We start from the raw sequence: 12,615 nt of genomic DNA on the forward strand, positions 1-12,615 counted from the left end.
ATGTTCCTGGGAAACCCTTGATGTGTGTGGGCAAGCATTATCCTGAAAAATGTCAGAAGGCCGGCCATGAGAGGCAGGATGTCCTGTACATATCGCTGAGTTGTTGGCGGCCTTTGTATTACTACTAGAGGTGACCAGCTGTTGATTTGGGGAGCCACCACATACCTAACACCAGCAGTTGGGGCAGTGTGTTGCTCCACAGCAAATGCGGCATTGAAGCACTCACCACAAGGCTTCCATACCACTGATTTACTAAACAATATGGACAATACAGTTCTAGTCCATAGTAGTCCAAGTTACTTTTTCATAATATTGCTGCAAACTAAAGCTCCCCATACACGTTATACTTTTGTTGTCTGTACTCGTTTGAAAAATTACAAAAAGACCTGTATTTAATTATGATCGTTGCACATGAAGGAACACATGAAATATAGCAGCAATGGTAATCTGTACCCATGTATCGTTACTAGAGCACCTTGTAGAGCACTCTTACTTCATACTGTGCTGGGACCATGTCAAAGGCAAGTTTCCCTCCATAGTCTTTGAAGGCGTTTTTAATGTCTGCTTCAAAGAAGAAATATATTAGAATTTTGACATTTTAATGTTGACATGAAAGAAGTGTGAGCCAAGTACCACTGTACCAACCAACACCTTCCAGCATTCCATGTGTGTGCATTTACTGAAGGTCCCTCTCTCATAGTTGAAGTTGACCTTCTCTTTCTAATTAAATCCATCCTTCCATCTGTATTTCATTTTTATTTTGCTCAATAAATTGGCACAAATAGGGAAATAATAGACTGATAATAGCTTATGAGCAACATAGGGAAAAAAAAACGAAGGATGGGAAATTAAATATAAAAAATGCCTAAAGTTAGGAGTAATCGGAAACATTAGTTAAGCCAGGTTCTCATCTTTATTCATGCGGCTGAGGAATGGATATGTCAACTAAATCTCAGAACTGGCTACTGATGTATCTGTGCTCACATCAATTCAAAGACCCAAACCTAGTAAACTAGTGACTATATGTAGGTCATTTTACAAGCGCACGCATTGGCTTGGCCCTATCTCTCTTTCCTTTTGTATTCGGCCTGAGCTATACTTACAAAACACAGTTATCACTGAACTCAAGGAGAACAGTGAAAGAAATTCCAATGAAGTACTCAATCAAGAGTCTCCACTGATGCCCCCAAAAATTTAAATATGCAAAACAGGAGTCCGTGGAGCCTCAGTTGCGAGTCTCAAAACACGGGATAGCCAGATATCACTAGCCTGTTGCCACGGGGTGCCTCCATGATAGGGAGAGCACTACACCACCCTGATAAATAGCCCCTTAAGTCCCACTCGGTTGCGAGTATTGGAACATAAATAGGGAAACACCAGGGTGGCCCCTTTTTGTCAATGTCTAACTCAAGGTGCGAGTATTGCGATCATGACAAGGGCTTGCCAAGGCAGGCTTCCATCCACAGACAGCCGTTTCGGGGTTTTTGCCCCTCGTCAGTGTGGAGTAGGATTCTGGCTAGTTGGGGCAATAGCAAATCGACCAACAAAACACAGCTATACTTAGACTGTTTGTAGCTGTGGTCAAGAGCAGTAAATTGGTGTATACAATGTTAAAAGGGGTATTCTAGTAACCATGCTGCCAGGGGGAGAACATACTTACCTAGCCCCAGTCTTTTACTGCTCCCCTGAAGCTGGTGTTCGGCTATGTTCGGTCCTTGATCTCTCTTTCTGGGAGCAAAACCTGCTGCCTCAGCAAATCACTGTCCACAGAGGTGTCCCGTCCTAACCAGTAATTGAGGTACCCTGCAGGGTGTATTTTTGACGCTACTACTGTTTTTAATCCCACTATCTGTATCTATCAATATCTATTTATTTTCTTTCTGGCAATATTGATTGAAACTGCACTGAATATGTCTAGCACTATTATTTTGGGGTCAATATCTGTGTTGAAATACGCTATGATAGCCTAGAACTACTCCACTTGTTACTGTCTTTTAACACTATAGTCAGAGTCTGTATAGGTTGTGGTACGTATAACCAGTGGTGGACATATCACTTGTCCAGCCGGTTCAGGGGCCCAGGCCAACAGAAGGGCCCTCCAGACTCTGAGCCTCAGCCTAGCTGGCCCCTCTACTAACTTGGGCCCCACGGCATAGGTGATATGTATTATCCATCCACTCGTGGCCCTCCAGCACCGAGATTCCAGGAGCCACTGCCTGCCCCACATACCGCACTCATCTATTTGATATGTGAGCCACGTGCGGCTGCAGCAACGCCACACTCCAGCCCTGCCTTGGGACACGCACACCTGTGACGTCACCTGGCGGTTTTATATTGGCTATGGGTTATTGTGTGTGGGCATGGGGGGGAAGCCAGGATGGGTAGGGTGTGGAGATGGGGGGCAGCCAGGAAAGTGGTGGCATGGTTTGCTTATGGGGGGCCCAGGCACATTTTTTGCATAGGGGCCCTATGCAGACAAGTTTTTGGCTACTATCTGCTGATAAAATTCTATATAAACCTATTAAAGGTAATAAGTGTGGAAGATTTCAGTGACTTGCTATTCCATCTTTCATTTTAGCATAGTACAGTGTTTTCTCCTTGTGTGAATAAAGTTTTTCTCGGTAAGGTCATGACTTATCTGTATATAGCTGCAAACATAGTCCTAGGACTTCCAGGCCCTGCCCCCGGGACTAACCATGTATATGTGTGAACACTGATGTAGATGGTGATTTGAATCCACATAAGGTCTCCATGACATCAATTATTGGGGATTTATAGTAATCAAGATCTCTGTATTCAGCCTCAGGATGTTTGCCTGTAATTAATTTCATATGAAAACTGAAGTACACAAAAGGGATTTTTTACAAGCAATTTTGTAGTCAGTCAGATATGATGTCAGGGCAAAATAGCTATATTTTATATAATATGAATATAACCTTTCATTCACATTAGTCAAAGTGATGCTTTCCCTCAGAGACAATATTGGGGAAAGCAGTATTCCGTGACTCTGCGCCACCTTGTCATAGATGGGGAAAAAAGGGAAGAAGCAGAATGGGCGTTTAAATAACAATGTGTGAACACAACACACAGCGGACGGCCCCTGCCGTAAAGAACGGACACCGATTCCAATCAGCAATCAGCGTCTGTTCTTTACTGAAAAAGAATGTTGAGTGAAAATAGCCTAAGGTTCAAGAACAAGCCTTGGCCATGTGCTCTATTACAGCCTGTGGATTTAGGATATGAGCAGAGGTCCTGTTTGGGAGTACTCTATTACATGATATCTCAGTGGGTGCCGCGTAATACCTCATTGTTCTTTTGGCTTGGACGGCTTCCATATATACGAGAACTTTTTTTTAGAATTGTACCTATAAGTGATAAAATGTATAGCGGAAATTATGTTCCTTTGTTACTTTTTGCCGCATAGTGATTACTTTCAGTAGTTTATCCAATGATTGGTTGCTATGTGTAAGTGCACCTTTTGTAGTATTTTATAATAAATAATTTGGAATAAGCTACAAATGAGTAAGAGACAAAAACATATAGCCTATGTAGGTATGGTACATTTTAAGGCCGGGATCACACTACGTAAAAAAAACATGGCTATATTTAATAACACTAGCTGTAATTACGCAAACAACAGCCATTATTTAAAAAATAATTGCCATTGTTTGCACAATTACGGGCGTGTTTTTTACGTAGTGTGAACATAGCCTAAGATATCATTTGACAACACATATCAGGATGTGGACTGTAGAATAAAGTTAATTGCTTTTATTGCAACTTAATCTCAGACGTAGATAGCGACACATAAGATGAAAACGTCACTGTGATGTGTTTTGATCTTTATTACTTGCTGTGATAAAGATAGCTAGAGTACCTGTCATGAAAAACAATGTTTGACATGTCATCAGACATACAAAAACAGAAAAATGCAACCTGCAAGTGCTAAGACTTAGGGCTGTTAACATATGTAATCGAGCGCCTATCTGCGCGGTTGGTGACCAAAGATTTTTAAACCTGCTGAAAGACAAAGATCAGGTGATGATCGGGTCCTTGGCTGATCACTATCTAAATTACATGGGGTGATAGCCGCCTGAATCAGCCTGATTGGACAGATAATTCCCCCATGTAATAGGGCCCTTACCATATACACTCACCGGCCACTTTATTAGGTACACCTGTCCAACTGCACGTTACCACTTAATTTCTAATCAGCCAATCACATGGCGGCATCTCAGTGCATTTAGGCATGTAGACATGGTCAAGACAATCTCCTGCAGTTCAAACCGAGCATCAGTATGGGGAAGAAAGGTGATTTGAGGGCCTTTGAACATGGCATGGTTGTTGATGCCAGAAGGGCTGGTCTGAGTATTTCAGAAACTGCTGATCTACTGGGATTTTCACGCACAACCATCTTTAGGGTTTACAGAGAATGGTCCGAAAAAAAAAAAACATCCAGTGAGCGGCAGTTCTGTGGGTGGAAATGCCTTGTTGATGCCACAGGTCAGAGGAGAATGGGCAGACTGGTTCGAACTGATAGAAAGGCAACAGTGACTCAAATAGCCAACCGTTACAACCAAGGTAGGCAGAAGAGCATCTCTGAACGCACAGTACGTCGAACTTTGAGGCAGATGGGCTACAGCAGCAGAAGACCACACCGGGTGCCACTCTTTTTCAGCTAAGAACAGGAAACTGAGGCTACAATTTGCACAAGCTCATCGAAATTGGACAGTAGAAGATTGGAAAAACGTTGCCTGGTCTGATGAGTCTCGATTTCTGCTGCGACATTCGGATGGTAGGGTCAGAATTTGGCGTCAACAACAAGAAAGCATGGATCCATCCTGCCTTGTATCAACGATTCAGGCTGGTGGTGGTTGTGTCATGGTGTGGGGAATATTTTCTTGCCACTCTTTGGGCCCCTTGGTACCAATTGAGCATCGTTGCAACGCCACAGCCTACCTGAGTATTGTTGCTGACCATGTCCATCCCTTTATGACCACAATATACCCAACATCTGATGGCTACTTTCAGCAGGATAATGCGCCATGTCATAAAGCTAGAATCATCTCAGACTGGTTTCTTGAACATGACAATGAGTTCACTGTACTCAAATGGCCTCCACAGTCACCAGATCTCAATTCTGAAGGCAAAAGGGGGTCCAACCCGTTACTAGCATGGTGTACCTAATAAAGTGGCCGGTGAGTGTATATACCCCCCATCGTATACACTATGAAAAACTGTTATAAGGATTCTTTCTTTTTAAGTTAGGTTCTAAGCAAACAATTTGATCAAGAGAGTGTACCATCTTACCACGTAAAATATCTTACCACATAACACAGATGGTTCCTATACCAGCAAAGCTTAGTATAGTATAATACTAAGCCTACAAAACTAGGCATAAAAGATCTAAGCAGATCTGCAGCAGATTTGATGGTGCAGATTTTATGCTGTGTTCAGTTATTTAAATGAAATCTGCTGCAGATCCGCAGCAGAAAATCAGCTGCGGATCCGGTAAGTGTGAACGTACCCTAAAACACCCACAGGAGATGGGTGGATTGCAGGCTAAAAGGAGGTAGCTACACCCCCCACATATAACACAATGAAAAATTAAAAATAACCAGCATACCCACTACATTGTTCACACTGTGCAGGTTGTATACCGCTGTGGATAATAAACAAACAAAAACAGAAAAATGGAACAGCAACCTACTAGCAAGTACTAGGACTTACCATGTATATACTCCCCCTGTCATACACACCAGAGATAAGCAAATTTACAGTAATAAGGGCGGGTTCACACTACGGAATTGTCGCGGAATTCCGTCAGCTGTCTGCCAGCACGGGCACGCGCTTTTCCGCCGGACCCATAGACACCATTCTATGGGCCGGCGTATTCCGCGATCCGCTGAAAGAAGTGACATGACACTTCTTTCAGCGTATAGCGGAATACGCCGGCCTGTAGAATGGTGTCTACGGGATCCGCGGAAAAGCGCCCAGATGTGAACCCGCCCTAACGAAGTAATAAATCCGCTCATCAGCCTGCTTCAAATAAACACACTGCCGCTCGGTGACGCTCCTCCCTGAGTGCTGGAAAAAGCTAGATCTAGTCCTGGAAAACTGGGAGAAGTTTCTCAGGTCTGGATCCAGCTTTTCCCAGCACCCAAGGAGGGGTGGCACTCAGTTAAATGGAAGCCGGCTGATGAGCGGACTTCAGAGGTAACGAAGCTCTTTGCTTAGTTATTACTGTAAATTTGCTTATCTCTAGTACACACAATAAAAAATCTGTACCCACATAGACTTCCATTTTCAGAGTTGGTCGTTATGGAGATCATGGTGCTGCTACAACTCTCCCCGGCTGTATGTTCTGATCACAGGGAGTCTAAGTAGAGAGACCCAGTGGGATCAATAACTTTTGGCATATTTGATGACATGTCAAAAGTTATTTTTCATGACAGATATTCTTTAAGGTTAAAACATGTCACAGTGGTGCTTTTAGCCCACATATTGCTATCTACGTCGGAGATAAAGTCACAACAAAATGATCAACTGGAGGATTGCCGTGCTGGCGTGTTGTTTCATTGTAATCTTAAAGGCGAAGTCCGGGGGGAGGCAAAGAATCTTATTTCAGGCTGGGGGCAGGGCCACTTTAACCATAGGACAGATGATGCATGTGCACCAGGCCCACCATTGACATGGGCCCCCTGCGTCAACCAAGGCAGGCAGACAAACTTTGTACTTAACTTAGTAATAGGAGTTACTGTCCTCTTCTTCCCTTTTATGCGTCCCACACACATCTGCGCCTGCCCCCCGAACCTGGAGAGGGTGAGAGGCTGCTGGTTTCCTCCCCTGCCTGTGATGTGTCACACACACACACACATCGCCCCACCCCAGGTCTGCGCCCCCCCTGGACTTGGAGAGAGGGGGTCAGAGGCTGTGTTTAACTCTCCCTAGCCAGCGACAGTGAGTCACTGCTGGGCAGCCACAGCATCCTCTGTCTCCAGACATGATTGACTTGACGTTCGGTGCTCTGGTAAGAACTCAGGGGCTGGGGGCGGATGGTTTAAATGGCTGGGGGAGGTAGTAGTTGTGTGTGTGGCTGGGGGGGGGAAGTAGTCACTGATTGGCTGAGGGGGTTAAATCCCACCCGCTTGTGACGTTTCAGCCGGGTTGTGACATACCTAAAACCCGTAAGAAGATGACACCAGGCGGGTTATGGGAGCCCGGTCATGTAGCATAAATCAGTCAAGGGGACAGGTAAGCTTAGTGTCTTTTTTTTATTTTCCCCCCACCCCTTGCCTGTAATGATTTTGGCCCCCCGTCAGACTTCTCCTTTAAACGTCCTGTCTGGTCTGCACCTGTGCAGAACCCCCCCCGGATTCCAGAGTTGTAACCACCCATGTTGCATGAACATAGTGAGTGCTTTCTCGTATATATTTATATAGTATATTGAAATGTATGTTGCAAAGACTAGAATTTCAGATACACAATGCCTTTCTAATATAACATCAGGAGCATGTTATTCAAGCTAACAAGTTATGGGATGTAAAAAAAAAAAGTAAAATCAATGTCCTGATTAAAGAGGTCATGAGTAGTACTGATTATACATACAATGCTTGTTTAGTCATCCCTGGAACCCAACAATGTATATATTGTGGAAAGGACTCCCTGCTAAGAATACGAGAGCACTTTAAGTGAAGGAACTACCCTTCCAGTGTAAGAACGGGCACATCTTCGAGGCGAAAGATCCAGCTTCATAAATAATTCTACCCGGTTACTACATAATGCAGTATTTACTTGAAAGATTTTATTTCCAATAATGTTTGTAAATACAAGTGAAAACTGGAATGTGTACAATAAGCAATCCCCGATTCCCACCACCCGGGACGTATAAAGCCAGAGTCGAAGTCTTGGTGTTGTGGAATCTGCAAGGGATTAAAGCGGATAAAATACACCATATTTCACATGCACATTCATTACTTTTTATCTATGTTAAATAATTTAAAACAGTAAAGTTGCATTGTTTCCAAATGTATGGTCAGATGTAGTCTCCTGGTGCCGCAGCGCTAAGAAGCCTTCATTACAGTCCTGTGATAAGGATTGGCTGAGGTTGTGTGACTGGAGATTTGGGTGTATTAAGTTGTAGTATTCTTTATGAAGACTCCCACAACTATCGTAATTCATTTACTTTGTGAGACCTAGCTGCCTCCTGGTAATGTTCTCACTTACACAGTCTTTCTTCTACTAAGAAACTGGAGGACATCAGGGACCTTGGTAAATAAAATGGAGTAAATTTTAGAGATGCTGGTAATTAACAAGACGTGTATTATGGAAATGAGTCTTTTCTACTAACCTTTACATTAAAAGTAGCAGAAGATGTTGGAAAATTTTGTTATGAATGGCTAAAATCCATGATCCAGTTGAAATTGTAAGCTTTAATGGGCGGAGACTCTCTCTGGTTTTGATTACTTGTTATTTTGGTTCTAGTTAAGCATCATGTTAAACATTTTCATTGTTCTTATTTGACACAAAGTAAGGTCAACAAAAAAAAAAATCACTGCGACAGATTCATAAAATGATGGAGACACCCAGTGTTTAGATGGACCCCATTGACTTGTAATAGCCCAGAACGGTATTTATTGTCAGGCGTCTGGAAATGTATTGTTGCTATTGGCAACCTTAGACAATCTGTATTAGGGCCTATGTATTTGCTGCTCTTCCCTAGCTCTCTTGTAGTGGTATTGTTTTTGCTATGTATTTATTTAATACTAGAAAATGTACCTGGCTCTGCCCGGGTATAAAGTGTCAGTGTGTATAGAGGGTCTTGTATACCTGTAGTATAGAGTTGGTGGAGGTGCTGTATACCTGTAGTATAGAGTTGGTGGAGGTCTTGTATACCTGAAGTATATAATTCGGGAAGAAGTAACAAAAAGTGATGGTCCCAGCACTCCAAGTTAAAAAATACAAAAATCTTTATTTCATACCAAAAAGTAAAAGCAGCTCATGTGCGGTATACAGGTAGGACCAGGTGGGTCCTACCTGTATACCGCACATGAGCTGCTTTTACTTTTTGGTATGAAATAAAGATTTTTGTATTTTTTAACTTGGAGTGCTGGGACCATCACTTTTTGTTACTTCTTCACGAATTGGCAGCTGGCCGAAGCCGGACCCGTGCACCCTCTCTCAACATACGAGGATCCGAATTGACCCCATTAAGAGGTGAGCTGACCACCACTAGTTTTTCTATATAATTCGGGGGTCCTGTATACCTGTAGTGTAGTTTGGAGTTCTGTATACCTGTAGTACAGAGTTGGTGGAGGTGCTGTGGCAGTGTTATCCAGTCACAGTATGGTGGTATTGGTCAGGTATGGCAGTGTTATCCAGTCACAGTATGGCAGTATTGGTCAGGTCTGGTATGGCAGTATTATCCAGTCACAGTATGGCGGTATTGGTCAGGTCTGGTATGGCAGTGTTATCCAGTCACAGTATGGCGGTATTGGTCAGGTCTGGTGTGGTGGTGTTATCCAATCACAGTATGGCAGTATTGGTCAGGTCTGGTATGGCGGTGTTATCCAGTCACAGTATGGCGGTATTGGTCAGGTCTGGTATGGCGGTGTTATCCAGTCACAGTATGGTGGTATTGGTCAGGTCTGGTATGGCGGTGTTATCCAGTCACAGTATGGTGGTATTGGTCAGGTCTGGTATGGCAGATTCATCCAGTCACAGTATGGCGGTATTGGTCAGGTCTCGTATGGAGGTGTTATCCAGTGACAGTATGGCAGTATTGGTCAGGTCTGGTGTGATGGTGTTATCCAGTCACAGTATGGCGGTATTGGTCAGGTCTGGTATGGCGGTGTTATCAAGTCACAGTATGGCGGTATTGGTCAGGTCTGGTATAGCAGTGTTATCCAGTCACAGTGTGGCCGTATTGGTCAGGTGTGGTATGGCAGAGTTATCCAGTCACAGTTTGGTGGTATTGGTCAGGTCTGGTATGGCGGTATTATCCAGTCACAGTATGGCGGTATTGGTCAGGTCTGGTATGGCAGTGTTATCCATTCACAGTATGGCGGTGTTATCCATTCACAGTATGGCGGTATTGGTCAGGTCTGGTATGGCAGTGTTATCCAGTCACAATGTGGCGGTATTGGTCAGGTCTGGTGTGGCGGTCTTATTTGGTATGGTATGACAGTGTTATCCAGTCACAGTATGGCGGTATTGGTCAGGTCTGGTATGGCAGTGTTACCCATTTACAGTATGGTGGTATTGGTCAGGTCTGGTGTGGCGGTGTTATCCAGTCACAGTATGGCGGTATTGGTCAGGTCTGATATGACAGTGTTATCCAGTCACAGTATGGCAGTATTGGTCAGGTCTGGTGTGGCAGTGTTATCCAGTCACAGTATGGCGGTATTGGTCAGGTCTGGTATGGCAGTGTTATCCAGTCACAGTATGGCGGTATTGGTCAGGTCTGGTAAGGCGGTGTTATCCAGTCACAGTGTGGCCGTTTTGGTCAGGTCTGGTATGGAGTTGTTATCCAGTCACAGTATGGCGGTATTGGTCATACCACCAATAGGACATTATAATTTTTCTTGGCATCACGCATAGGACATGATAAACTATTATGGAATATGTACGGTTTCCATTATGTTGTCTGGCATTTTAGCAGAAAAGAAGCAATGCATTCTACATTATTTTGTACATTCATGGCATATCCCAACAGAACTTCCAATACAGATGTGAACGGGCCTTACTTATGTGTTATTTCCTCAACTGTACAGAGCTGTAGAATGTGTATAGAAAACTAAATATTATTATTCTCTATACTTTCAAACATTTTACTAGTTTATTACACCGGGGGTGTTATACATTTGAATGCACAAGGTCGTTTTTTTATTTTTTGCTTTGGCAGCAATCAGTCCCATTCGCCTGCTCACCTTATCGGCAGTTCTCCTAAACTCTGTGGGGGTGTACAGGAAGTGATGTCATCTGCCCTCACAGCCTGTCAAGGAAGAGCAGGAGGGGAGTAAAGAAGAGCAGTAAAGAGAACACCAAGGGCCAGATAGTAACTGCAGCGCACATGGTACAGTTTTTATATCACATATTATTTGATAAGCTTTTAATTCTATAACTGCATATATTAGTTGCCTGGCACATTCTAAAAAAGAATCCTTCATTATATAATTCTGACTCAAATTGCCATCTAAAACAATAAAACAGCAGCGCTATCCCTGCAATTTACCATAACAACTGACTAATAGAGCTAAAGCTTAGCAGAACTACCACTGTCATAATAAAAAAAATGATATATATATATATATATATATATATATATATATATATATATATGCGTTGTAGCCTAGGCTGAGATACATTAATTTACATTTAAATATTACTCATTTATGTGATAGTGTAACACAATAGCTGTTGTAGCATAATTTGCACCTTTTCCATGGCACATGGATGTATACCTAATGGGAGGGGGGCGCCAAGGCGAGGAGAATGTTTCTTAGTAAATCTGATAAATAAGTAAAATCATGATTATAAAATTCCTTGTTAACACTGGTCTGCTTAGTAGATCAGTAGAGCACATCATTCTAAATGCAATTCAAAACTCATATGTTCCCTGCAAGATGTGAGAAAAAGAGAGATAGGGGCGCTACCTGGTGCAATATTGACAAGGCTCTTTCTTCAATGTATGCAGCACTGTGGGGGATTATCCCACTCACCTGAGACGGTTTTGCTAAGATATAGGCACAACACTATAGAGCACTTGGGTGGAGGTGTCAACGCAGCTCCTCTGGGGGACCTCACTGCCGAAGCAGGAGTGTGCAAACTTCTATGTGATGATCAAACTGAGATCAATGGACCAAACAAAACCCCCTTGTGGTTAAGCGCAGGGGACTGTAAGCAGGGGCGGTCTTGGCATTTCTGGGGCCCCAAGCGAAGTTATGTCTGGGCCCCCCCCCCTCGACACGCGTTCCAAAACAATAGACTGCTGTGTGTTGCCTCCAGTAGTATATACCCCTCGTGCGCTACCGCCAGTAATATATACTCCTTGTGTGCTGCCCCCAATAGTATATACCCCTTGTGTCCTGCCCCCAGTAGTATATACCCCTTGTTTGCTTCCCCCAGTAGTATACAGACCCCTGTGTGCTCCCCCAGTTATATATAGACCACCTGTGTGCCTCACAAGTAGTATATAGACCTCCAGTAGTATATAGACCCCCTGTGTGTCCCACCAGTAGTATATAGACCCCTGTGTGCTCCCGCAGTAGTATATAGCCCCCCTGTGTGCTCCCCCACTTGGATATAGACCTCCTGTGTGCTCTCCAAGTTGTATATAGACCCCATTCTGCTGCCCCAAGTAGTATATAGACCCCCTGTGTGCTGCCCCCAGTAGTATATAGACCCCTCTGTGAAGCCCCAGTAGTCTATAGCCCCCCTGTGGGCCCCCCTGTTATATAGCCCCCCTGTGTGCTCCCCCCATTTATATAGACCCCCGCTGTGCACTCCCCCAGTTACACAGGCCCCTGTGTGCTCTCCCTCCCATATAGTATATAACACAATAAAACAAACACTTATACTCACCTGGGTCCGGGCATCTCCTCTTCTCTTCACTCT

Source organism: Dendropsophus ebraccatus, chromosome 5, assembly GCF_027789765.1.
Source record: "Dendropsophus ebraccatus isolate aDenEbr1 chromosome 5, aDenEbr1.pat, whole genome shotgun sequence".
Taxonomy (NCBI): Eukaryota; Metazoa; Chordata; class Amphibia; order Anura; family Hylidae; genus Dendropsophus; species Dendropsophus ebraccatus.